General features: G+C 33.8%; 1 protein-coding gene across 6 annotated transcripts in view; it reads right to left on the bottom strand.

The window, feature by feature from the left end:
• The window catches only part of dsx (transcription factor doublesex), a 173,194-nt gene that overhangs the window by 86,760 nt on the left and 74,159 nt on the right, over positions 1–12,275 (bottom strand). The window lies entirely within an intron of this gene.

The following is a 12,275-nucleotide window of genomic DNA, read 5'->3' as shown; positions in this document are numbered from 1 at the left end:
TCTGTAGCTTAGTACTCGGATATTACGTCTGCATAAAATGAGAAATTAAATACTATTCTTTATTGCAAAAATTAAATGATAACTACAAAACAAGTTAAATCGATTTTGCGCATAAAATCTTATATTTGAATATTCTTGGGATTCTTTCAAGAAATTTGTCACACTCTTGGATACAATTTAAAAATGATTCTCTATAAAATACCGAAGCATAAGATAAAGAATTGAAAAGTAATACGAAGTCAATGAAAAGAAATGTTTAAAAACACAAGATAGAACAAAAGAATAAGTTTTTCTACGATATAGTTTGCGAGAGATTGCAATCTTGAGAATAAGAAGGTATGCAAAAGGCGTTATTACATACTCGAAAAATTGGTAAAGATAAAGGCTTGTGAAAGGAACGGAGTTTAAAGCATATGCAACATCCGTGCATAATCGGAGCGCATATGTACTTTCGACTTTTTCAACTTCAAGCTGCGTCGAGGGACCATTAGTCGCGTAGGCATTTCACTAATAACCAGTTCCGAGAAATGCTGCAGTAATAACAATGAACTAATAACAATAAAACAATAATGAAAGCTTCAATGCGTGGGCGTGGGCTTTGTCTTTGAAGCATCCATATTGCGAAGGTAAAGCCATACGACTCCATTAAATTTGAATATACGAAGGTTCAATGATGATTAAAAGTCCGTGCAAACAGAAGAAAAAATAAAAGTGATTGAAACAGAATTTTAATGAAAAATCACACTGAAAATCGAGTTGTCGAAGAAGTCGATAAAACGCATATAAAAATCACTGCACCTAATAGAATATAATTGAAGCTATGTAACAGAATACTAATTTCTTATTTACATAAATTTTAAAACAATTTATAAAAATTACAGTAACCTTGTTTTTTCATACTGCAGAAGATACACCTCTTTTGTTATTAGTATTAAGTTATTATTAGCATTAATATTAGTTACGTATTAAAATGATTAAATTATTTCTAATTTATAAATTTCCCAAAACAGGTAGACTTTCTTCTCAAATCTGTCGTTCAAATTATTAATTGACTCATATGATAATTGCCTCACTTGTCGTCTGCCAGCTCCTTTGCCAAATGTAACGTAGATACTCGCGTGAGCTGTACAGAATTTTCATTGTGAATCACTGCAGTTCCCGATTCCATCCACACGTAATACTCGAGTATTATCAACCGTATGAGCTAGAGCCTAACATTTCAACCCTATAATTTCACTAAACCAGTATACCTTACGATTTTCATTGTGAGGAATTGCATACGATCGGCGATCTCGTTGCAGGCTATTATACCGCCAAGGTTTAAAAATATCAAGCGAGGCGAGCGATTATCGGCCCGGAGCCAGCCTGTTACGGGCGGTTACATTGTTACAAATGTCAGGCCCCCAGTCTAGTCTCTTATGCATGTCGATCTCACCCGAAGAATGTACTTACGACCTTGCGCGGCAGAGTGCAGCGGTTCTCCAGCGCCTCGATGCGATACACCTGCGGATTGTGGGTTATACCACACGTCTCTTTCGACGATGCATGCGGCGGAATAACTCGTACCGTGTCAAATTGGTTGTACTTGGTTTTCTTAGCTAATTGTTTCGTGCGAAACGAACCGCTCGGATTCTTACTCGCGATTTCTTAGAGCCCCGCCGTGAAAGAACCAAGTACTCGCCACTTACCTCGCGTTTGTCCTTTCCACGGGTACGCGCAAAATGTTACAAATACACGGGACTCGTTGAGAAGGTAACTGTATTTAATCATAAATATTAATAGACAGTTTATTACGCTACGTAATGCGTTATGCCAGAAGCGTAGGCGTACGGGTTTCCAATATATCATTTCATAAGTATCTACATCTATATTGTACAACTCGAGACAACGTAGGTTTTATTTAACTATTCTGAGATTTCTTACGTAACAGGCGACGGCTGTCGGGGGCATTCGTATTGTAAGGGAAACGTGACGAAAGTAGATAGTTCTAATATTAATTTCAGCTTAATCGTAGCGTAAACATCGAGGAGAATTAAATTTTGTAATATCATGATTTGAACGGATAAATGTGTCGATATGATGTTTGATTCGTTGATGAATGTGATCGATTGAGTTGAGTAAAAAACTTTGATATTCGCTGCCGTTTGGGAAAGTGATTTTGCTTTCTGTGTGTCGAGGTCTTATCAGTAACCTCTGGGTCAGTTTCTATTCAAATCAATCGTTATTGGTCAATTGCAGCAGGGTGATGGCGTCTAATATGGAACACTTGATTTGAAAAGTTTGCCAAAATGAGAGATACGCATTTTTCGCAGTGAAACTTGCATCAGAACAGAAAGAAATTAATAAACATTCGTACACTGACCGATAAGAATGAAAACATTTAACTGCCCTCAAACTACGGCAAGGAATGTAAATAAGAAGATTGTTCTTAATATGGAACACCTAGGTAATTTGTAAACAAAATTCATTTTTATCGCAAGAAATGAATATTTATGAAATTGAAAAGGATAAACACACAAATTTTCCATTTTTTCAACTTATATTATGTTAATTCTTTTTCTTTTATACACTAAATAGATGAGTAACACATCGGAACCACAATAATGCTTCGTGTCGTTTAATGACAAATCGTTCATTAACGTCTAACTATTAATATGATTGTTTTCTATTACCAATGAAGTGTTTCTCATGGTAACTGACACATCAAGCTATTCATTTTCCGAAATATTGTGGTGTTCCATATCAGGCACCGTTGCTCTACGTAAATTTTATGCCTTTTATCGTTGTTTCTATTAAAAATGAATTGAAATATCACAAAAATCTTCAGTTCAGCGATATTATTCATTCACCGCATATGGCAACAATCCTTTACAATCATCGCGCGAGAATAAATTTATTTTTAAGTCTCGGAGCTTTCATCGGCATACGCATTTCCCCATCGGTTCTATTTTAAGCTGAATCACGATTTCAATCATCGTTGAAGATATGGTTAATTGCAAAGTAGAAGTCTCGTGTTATATCGGAGGAACTATTTTGATTCGATCAAATTCTGTGAAACGTTGCGCACTGTAATAAATTAATGATCTGTGTCGGACTATAAAAAATAGCGTAAAAATATCACGCGATTAATTGGAGCAGCCTTCGCCGCGCGCAATGCGTGCGCAGGTACAGCGACGAGCGCGTCCAGTAATGTTAATTCACGTTCGTTCGGAACGTTGAATAACGCAATACGGCGGGAGGACTCGTTTTCCATGCGATCCTGCGCCCGGCCCCCTTAAGTGTAAACACCCATATTAACGATAACGCTTCTGGTCTCTATTTATGATCACTTTCATTGACGTCCACCTTGCCAGTTGACATACGAGTCACGAGCATTCTCATTTCGAAGATAAACTTTTCAACAAAAGGAACATGTGCGCAAGTGTCGCCAAGAGACCTTAGTAATTTACTGTTTATGAAAAAAAGTGGTTGGCATATATATATATATATCCATAATAAAATAATTTCAGGTTCTCTTATTTACATCTAATAAAGGGGTAGGACTCTGGAAGATGTTAACGATTTCTCCAATTTATTACTTGTATTTCAATCTATCACAGCTTAGAAATGGAAAAAATTCATTTTGATTTATTATCGACGGTATGATTAAAATTCAGTGGCAACGAAATATATACCATTTAAACAGTAAATAACTGACGCCGTGCATAAAAGATAATCAAGTTGTTTCAGATAATACAATGAGGTGAAAATGCCCCGGCAATGGAACAGAAATAATGGAATGATTAATTATATGAACCAGTTTACATTTGGAAGAAAGAGAAATTTTGTTAAATAATAAATAGGGATGATTATGCAAAATCACATTTTAGAATGCTAATTTTTGAAAGAAAGAAAATTCAGTAGAATTTTATTTCTGATACTAATAATTTTGTCATTTATATGTCGACATTCGTACAGTATTAAATTTTATTTTATTTTTACAAAACGTACATGATCCAGTTACAGACGTTTCTATTTTGTTAATTTTGTGCGTAAGTTGAACTGAATTTATAAGTAAAATGTGATAAGCTCCATGTGCAACACCATATCTCCATAACCTCAGCAAGTATCGGCTTTACTTTCTGTTAAGTGGAATGAGACGTGGAGTTGATTATTTAGTGCGCAACAAATTTTTCTCAGGCGACTGTTAAGAACACGAAGGAGGCCACTTAGTTTTCTCTAAATAGAATGGTAGATTAATCCTATTTCTTCGTTTAACTTTTATTGAACCAAATAAAATGCTTAGTACATTTTATTGTGCGTAGTTAAAGAGTTACAATAGAATAAAACTTAAAATAAAGAAATATATCAAAATGAGAATACACAATACATGTGCATTTGTTATTCTACTACCTCATACATGGAATGATCAAAATAATATATTTATAATATAATAGGACATTTAAACTCTGGAGATGAACAATAAAAAAATGCTTCAAATAAATGTTATTCAATTCGATAAACACTATCAATGTCAAAAAGATTGAATTTAAAAACAGATATAAAGTCTAATTCTTTCCTTAGCAAGTCGTCTTAGGAAAATTTGTTAGACACAAAGTAATCAGCCTCACCGTTTCATTTAATTAAAAAAAAAACAAAATAGATACTTACGTAGCACAGTTTCAAAGAAAATCAAAAGTAAACTAAAATGAAAGAATTTTAGACGGCTGCTAATACCTTGATAACGTATTTAAAGTAAATAAGTTACTTCATTTCGCAATCCTGAGCCTATTACGGCTATCAGAGCGGAGTTTGGTGTGGACATTAATTGAATATAGAACTCCAAGTACTATTACCATATTCTTCGTATTACATTTGAATCCCATGGTACTCAGGATAAGGCAAGCAAACTGGATAACAGACTAAGTGTCGTAAATTAAGCCTCCTACTACGTACAACGTGGAATTCGCGTTCTAAATATTTTGTAAATTATTATTATTAATAATAATGATTAATAATAATCAACCTCTCTTCAGTATTTTATCAGGTCATTCTCAGTTATCACCTACCCTATCATTTATTGGTTCTGTTACTTAGTTGGCTTTTATCTAATTCTCAGGATCTACATAACAAATAAAACTATCCCGAGATTTCATACCGAAAAATCAAAAACTCGCCAGCGGTTAGAGGTTGAAAAGTAATTATATGCCGCAATATTTTTAAAACAATAACTAAACGAAATATATCCGTATTTTGAGGAAGATGCATTTCTAAAAATTCTGACGTACAGACGGTACTTTTAAAGCGTGCGCAGCAGTTTCTGATAAAACAGAGAATTACCAGACATTTGTAATTATTAATTAGGTAAGAGTTATTTATGAGTATTAATTAGACGGCAGTTATTTATGAAGCATTTGAATGTCCTATCATTAAGTATTTCCGGAACCATGTTATGTATATTACGAGTATTAATATTTCTGACGTGTGCTTCCAGTAGTTATGAAATTTATGATTACGTTTTACTCTGTTCGCGGCAACTGCCAGTATTCCTGCCAGCGGCCCTAAAGACATTCCGCAGTGTTTCTGACGAAATTGTTAATTTGTTTCGCACAATAAAATACACTTTTCCAACAACCAGTCTCTGTTTATTGAAACATTGGGATTTACAGAACACGGTGTTAAAATTCTTCAGTTAGAAATCTAATTAAAGAGTGAAAGTAATGAAATATATGTGAAATATATAATAATTTAATAATTCAAAAATTTTTTATTCGAACGTTGCAAATTCGTAAGGTTGCTCCATAATCTCCCTACAAGTGTAGAAACATTGTTCGAATGACATTTTAATGATCTCTTTCAGCATTAAAGAAAAAAAATAATGGGATACACTTTCTTATTTAAAGAATAAATTTGTAACTTATAATTTATTATGGGTACGTATGCAGTTATTTCAATATAGTTTAACCTACAGAAATTTAAAACAAATTTTACATACCTATTCAGATTTTGTATATTTCATTATACTTATGTGCTATAATTAACCTGATATTAATTTCAAAGCAGTTTTGCAGAAACAATGAACATGTGAGTATTAAAACAAAAAACTAAATTGAGCATCAACTTTGGTCCAGTCGAACCTGTTAACTACGTTCGACGAGTATACACGTCATTATAAAATTCAGAATGACACTAACTCTTTCAACGATAAGTTATTTATTTTTTCAGATAAACATGCAATTTTTGTTCGTTTTACTTTAGTTTTCCGTTGGGATATATTATAAGTTTGTCTGGCAGTTGACGAACATACACTTCATTGTTTGATTTTATTATGCGTAGAATAAGAGATTTTCGAAACTAAATTCCACAGTTAACCGGCTAACTTGCGAAATATTAACAACAACCTGAACTTAATATAGTAATTAAACATTCAATTGTTAACGCATGCAGTATTTCCTTTTTGGAGTTGTCTTGGCGACCTTTTTACCATTGCATTTCTATTTGCACCATCTCGTAACATTACCCGGCAGTTAGTTGGCTTCCAAGGAAGAGAAATAGCAGCGAACGAAAGAAATAGAACGAAAACGATCAAGCAGCTAAGCGCGTCCGTCCTCACACACATGTGGCACTCCGTAACATCTCGTATCTTACCTTATGTGCCAAGACGTGTTGCGTTCATTATCGTCTAGCACAACGTGATAATAGGAGATAAACGATGGAAACCGGAATTTTAACATTTCCATTGATAGAATGTCTTAATTAAACAACTTAAAAATGGCTTCTATGGAAGGTAACTAGAATGCGTGCCTAGATTTCTAATTACTTGTTTAAGTAATGTCTTCATTATTTGGTTTCACTTTTATTATTTGATTACCGTAACAATGCACATAATTAATAGAGTAGAAATAGAAATTAAAAGGAACTAAAAAAAATATATAAATGTACAGGACTAATGCGAGACACGAGACCCTTTTTTAATTGCAAATTTCGTGAAATTCCGTTACGTTACAGACGTTTAGTGTTTTATGAAAGACGACAGTAAAGAATTATATCACGTAAGATCATTAATTGTTCTCAGAGATTTTTAATATAAAGAAACCATAAACGCGATTTCGTAGATCTACTAATGTAAAAAGATCTGATTATCTATGTGAAAAAGACGATATACATATCAAATGTTAGATCTATTATATAATAGACCTGATATTATATATATTCAATTAAAATGATTACATCAGACTATTTTACGTCTCTTTGTCTTGGAACGCCAATATTTAACTACGAACAAAAAGAATTATAGCTCCTACTGGGCAGTAACATAACTTCAAACAGAAAAACTGAGTGATTTGTAAAACCATTCGAGATGTAGGAATTGAATAGAAAAAGCAGTAAAACATTATTGCGTGTTGAAATAAAAGACGAATAATACAATACTATAAACACAATCTTTACTAAATCCATTAAAAACAAATAATAGTGAATTATATTATTTTTTTTTCCATCGTCTTCCATCAAACGTTGGATACTAAAAACGATGCCAGACTTTACAGCCATAATATATTGCCCAGTAAATTATTCCCGATTCAAAACATTTACTATTTGGAATGGTAAATGTAATATAGAAACTGATACAGTAATGGGCATATTCCTACGTGTCACATAGAAACTAATCAAATCATTTTCCCAAGGCCTCTTTCCGTTCTTGACAACGCAATTCAGTTTCTGAGAACGAGCATAACGGCGTGTCTAAATACAATACCAATAGCCTCTCATTTTAAAGCACCGTAGTCAAAAGGTTAAAAGCTACTACTTATGTCATACGTGCGTCAACGAGTCTACTAGTAAATTGACAAATATTTTCTTCGAGTTTACCAATTGCATTTTCAAAACATTCACCTGTACATGCCTAATGATAAATACATTGGACTGCCACGAAAGTAATACGACTAGTAGTGTGGACATTTCTATTGTCAACTTATCTACAAATCAACTTTATCAGTTGATCTTTATCTTCATAGACTATAAATTGATGTTTTTAAAAGTTTTCAATTGAAAGCACTTTTAGTTAATCGGGTACAGCCTTCTAATATAGCTACTGCAAAATTAATGTTTTTGAACTTTGAAAAAGATACTGGTCATGTAAAACCCAATTGAGGGAAAAAACAGAGTGAGTTGTCATATGAATATTGTTTTCCAAGAGTACAGTATCGATTCTTTTTTTTAAGTTGTTCGGGAGTTTCGAAGTTTTGGTGAACTTTTTTCATCATTAGGCACGAACTTCTTCTGATCGATACCACCTGACATTTTTTATGTTACTGTCGTTTCATGCACTGTCTGGTCGTCTACAGTGAAACCCCCTTACACTATTTTTTTGGATTCCTATAAATGATTTACTGCGAACAATGCTTGTACCCGAATTCGAAATTCATCTTTATAAATCTCCTTCAGTTTATTAAATGTTTCCTAGTTCAAAGCAAAATTCTGTAACATAATATTGCTGGTGTTTGCATTCTTCTATAAACGTCACTAAAAATTTGCAACTACAAAAGTAATTCTAACATCAAAACTATTAACGGAAAAGAGATCAAACTTGCAAAATGAAAAATAGTATTATGACCACCACAAGACGTAAAACTTTCTTTCGCAGTATGAACAAATTTTCTTAAGAATAAAACTACCGAGCAGTTAAATTAACTTTTTGAAATTCCTCTATAGAAACTCCGAGAGTGCATCTATTCGGATTTTACTTGATTTTCAATTTAGTTTGCGCATGGCTACATATTAGTTTGACACGTATTGCATTTTACAAACATTATTTCACAAATATTTCTAATTTTAACCGGTGCAATCACTCCAGCATGTATGCTAATTGTCTATGTTTAAACCTCCAATTTCCGAAATGAAAAAACGACGATTCCTCTAGGAACAATAGAATGAACTGTACAATAAATGTCCGTAAACTTAGCGTTAATCTCTTGCGCTGAAAAAACGTACCACGCACGACGAGATATTTTTCTTCCAAAATTGCCAATGTCATTTCAAACACATCGATAGTCTCATTGCATTACATATACATTATTTTTAAATATATCACTCTATACAAAATTATTACTAATCAGAATTAATGTACATATCTGCATAAAATAGGTAAAAATAAAATTCGTCGTGTTAGACTTTGCCAAATCTCTGAATTAATTTCCAACGCAAAAGGTTAACCCCTCTGCCCCACGATTTATTTTTCACCTATGAACCATGCAACTAGTTCACCATTAATAATTTACTATGATCGATGCAACTACTTCACCATTAATGATTTACTGATAAAAGAAAAATTTTAGATATATTCGACGCCTATGCCTGCTTTGAAGTATAATAATTGATAGCAGAAGAATAGTATTTAATTTGAAGTCTTGAAATAATAATTTGAAATCTTCACCACGAGTCTCACGCATTATTATGAGGCAAGGAGCTGGAGGCGAGTCAATCTCGTTACTTTATGACAAACTACAGATTCGAATAAGAAGTAGAAGAAATTCGTTTGAAACACTGTATCCATCTGAAGCGAATTGACACCGTTGATCGTCCACCTGTTCGATCGAGATCAGCACGAACGTGACTTTCCACATGGACTTAAAAAGTATTCAACTGGGCGAACTGGCTCGGATAACTGCGAGCAAATTTATCCTGAAACGGTGTTAGCACGCGTGAAACACGACGTCTTCGCCATAATTACTAGTCACCGGTCGCAGACCCAGCTAATAGCTTGTGTTACACTAACTATCCGCTGTTACGATAACGCTCAGTTCATTTCTCTCCTCTTGTAAAAGTACGTATCCCGCTGTGTGAGATCTTATTCATGAATTCTCCACGGTGTTTTTTGCCAGCGCTGTCGGAGACTGGTCGAAGATATAATATTCTTAAGTGGAGCATTCAGCGGCAGTTTTACGAGTATGATAGAAATTCCTGGTCGTTGCTAAATTATTATTTCGCTTCTAAAATTCTCTATACGAGACGATTTTATGCGTTGAAAACGCAAATGTTGGTATAATGCGGATTTTTATGCAAATACGAATCCTTATATACCAATTCACTGAAATTCGTGTCGTATTAAAGCCTGGCTTTCCTGTTGGGAGTTTGATCGGGGACTAGATAACAATCTGAAGTGGAGAATTTAAAATCAAGGATTCTCTGAGTACAAAACAGAAAATTATTATGTCGAAAGTTTAATATATTCATTTCCGAAAGTACGTAATAATTGAATCGAAACGCATTACGCTAAAGAAATAAAAATTACAAAATCTATATCATTATGGTATTATGATTATTGTTGGGTAACTCATATTTGCCATATTAACAACTAACCCTTAACTTCATCTTGAAGACATCTAACACTTCTAATACTTCCATCATTAATGGAATGCAACGTTTAGAATATGTTTGAAAGTCGATTATTATTAACATACTGTCGTATATTGACATGTTAAAACTATTCTACAGTAAGTCCAATATAGAAATTCGTACAATTAATGAAGTTATAAGATTTTGAATGGAATGATCCAATTCGACCGCTCAGTTTCGCAACTGGTATGTTAATTAGTCCAGCATAAGAAGCCAATTTATAAACCCAGCCAATTCTTTTAGCATTTGTAGTACAATTGAGTACCTGTGCAGCGAGAAAGTATACAACGAGCACACCGGAAAATTAATCGATGAACTCGCGATTCATCGTGGAAGAGTAATTACGAGAAACTAGAATTGTATTCAATAACGAATACAAAAATTTAGGCAACCCTTTCTCGCAAAATTTCGACGAATAATAAACGGTAACATTAAAATTATTCTGCGGGAAATACTTCGTGGTGTTCGTGGCGAAAGGCGAAAGCTGACAAAAAAAATTAAATGCGTACAAACATAAACCTGTTTTAACGAGCAAATTTGCTGAATCAATAGGTTTCATCGACAAAGAGATAAATACCGATAATTGACTAGATCGATGTCCGAGAGGCTTGACTCGGCATAGCAACAACATTTCAAAATATTTAAGAAACCGATTGTTATCGGCATTGCAGAATTCAGTGTCAGAAAGCAATGGAAGTACAAAATCTTTGCAGATATATTAAACATTCTGAATGTCAAAATCGACTCCAATACGTACAAAATGTGTCGTATGCGTAAATACTTACATAGTCATGCGTATACGGGCTAACGTTAGTGTGTGAAAAGTTACTATAGACAATTGTGCCAAAACTGTTACGCATTTGCCAAAATTAAGGATCAAAAGGAATTACTTCAGCAGTAGAATACTAATTGTGAGAGTCAAGAATCATTAATTGAAAATAAACAAAATAATCACATTTTATGAAATAAAAAATCGAAATAATCTCTTTAAACGAATCATAACAATTAACTTCAAAGTGTGTGTACGAGTTCCTACCAAGACTATGCATTTGCCATGTTTTAATTTCAACAAGCGAGAATGAATTATTTCTGAAACTACAGTTCTGGTAAATGTAACCACTGCGTTTCTGAAAATTATAGGAAAAATCTGGGACACAAGTAGCTGCTGACACGATTAACAAAATTAAATTTGATCTCTCAATTTTCCTTTTAATATACGGTCGTCTTCAAATTCATCGTACAGCCGTTCGAAAATAGAAAGAAACTCGTAGAACGCTCTTCTAACTTTTAAAAGAAAAAAATGTTTTCAAACTGAAAGTTTTTATTCAAGTAATTTATCATATTCTGTTAATATAGTGGCAGAATAAAAAAAAACTGTTAATGAGTCACTGTAAAGATACGCAAAATATGTTTTCTGATGTTTCAGGCGATCATACTCCTTTCAACGGGTACGGTACACACGTGAATGAAATGATTAAACACCATCCTAACGTGAAAATTACCTTGATAAACAATAAAACAGTAATTTGGTCGGTTCATTTGGAGCTCTATAAGAAGAGCGATCGAGATCGAGATGATACGCGCCTGAGGGCGCCAACAGGAGCTAATACGACGAACAGACCATAGCCTGCTTAAGCGATTTATAATGATCGGCTCGTGTAAACAGTAGCCCAGCACGCCGGCTACATAACAAATTACTCTTCCTCCTTTTTCACGCCTACTTGACTGCTTCACCTTCGTAAATTTCAATCGCATCGGACAAGGCGAAAGACAATGATTGATGTGTCCCGGCGCGGAGTTATGTCGCCTTTTAACCTCATCGCGGACTCACATCTTCATGATCCCGATTGAATGTGTAATTTAATTTACAGCGGTTGCATGTTTTATTTACAAAAAAGTAT

The sequence above is a fragment of the Nomia melanderi genome, chromosome 8 (genome assembly GCF_051020985.1).
Source record: "Nomia melanderi isolate GNS246 chromosome 8, iyNomMela1, whole genome shotgun sequence".
NCBI classification, from domain to species: Eukaryota; Metazoa; Arthropoda; class Insecta; order Hymenoptera; family Halictidae; genus Nomia; species Nomia melanderi.
This window is presented reverse-complemented; position numbering and strand designations above follow the sequence as displayed.